The sequence below is a fragment of the Lottia gigantea genome (genome assembly GCF_000327385.1).
Source record: "Lottia gigantea unplaced genomic scaffold LOTGIsca_151, whole genome shotgun sequence".
NCBI lineage: Eukaryota > Metazoa > Mollusca > Gastropoda > Lottiidae > Lottia > Lottia gigantea.
Window position 1 is genome coordinate 496615 of NW_008707814.1, and position 775 is coordinate 497389.

The following is a 775-nucleotide window of genomic DNA, read 5'->3' on the forward strand; positions in this document are numbered from 1 at the left end:
ACCCGGGGGGATCGGAAATTCGATTCAAAGTTGTTTCCTGCATTTTGGCGAAAAACTAGAGTCGAAAAACTGTGCAAATTGGCTTAAATGTGGGGGAAAAAAAGGCAAACTTTGAGCGGCTGTAACTTCGGAACTAATTCAGATAAAGCATCCTGGTTTTTTGTGCCGTATAGAACCAGACATTGGCTACCCACCCACCAAAGCGCAACCCTGTAGCAGTTACGGTTCGCCTTCAGGAGCAGCTACAAAAAGTCGTATTGAAACGCAAAAAACCGGCCAAAATCGGCCATTTTTTAGTCATTTTGATCAGGAAAAATTTCTAAGTTGGACCAAAAAAAAATTTTCTATTTTTTGACTAAAATCGATCCGGGGGGACCCGGGGGGGATTGGAAATTCGATTCAAAGTTGTTTCCTGCATTTTGGCGAAAAACTAGAGTCGAAAAACTGTGCAAATTGGGTTAAATGTGGGGGAAAAAAAGGCAAACTTTGAGCGGCTGTAACTTCGGAACTAATTCAGATAAAGCATCCTGGTTTTTTGTGCCGTATAGAACCAGACATTGGCTACCCACCCACCAAAGCACAACCCTGTAGCAGTTACGGTTCGCCTTCAGGAGCTGCTACAAAAAGTCGTATTGAAACGCAAAAAACCGGCCAAAATCGGCCATTTTTTAGTCATTTTGATCAGGAAAAATTTCTAAGTTGGACCAAAAAAAAATTTTTTTTTTTTTTTGACTAAAATCGATCCGGGGGGACCCGGGGGGATCGGAAATTCGAT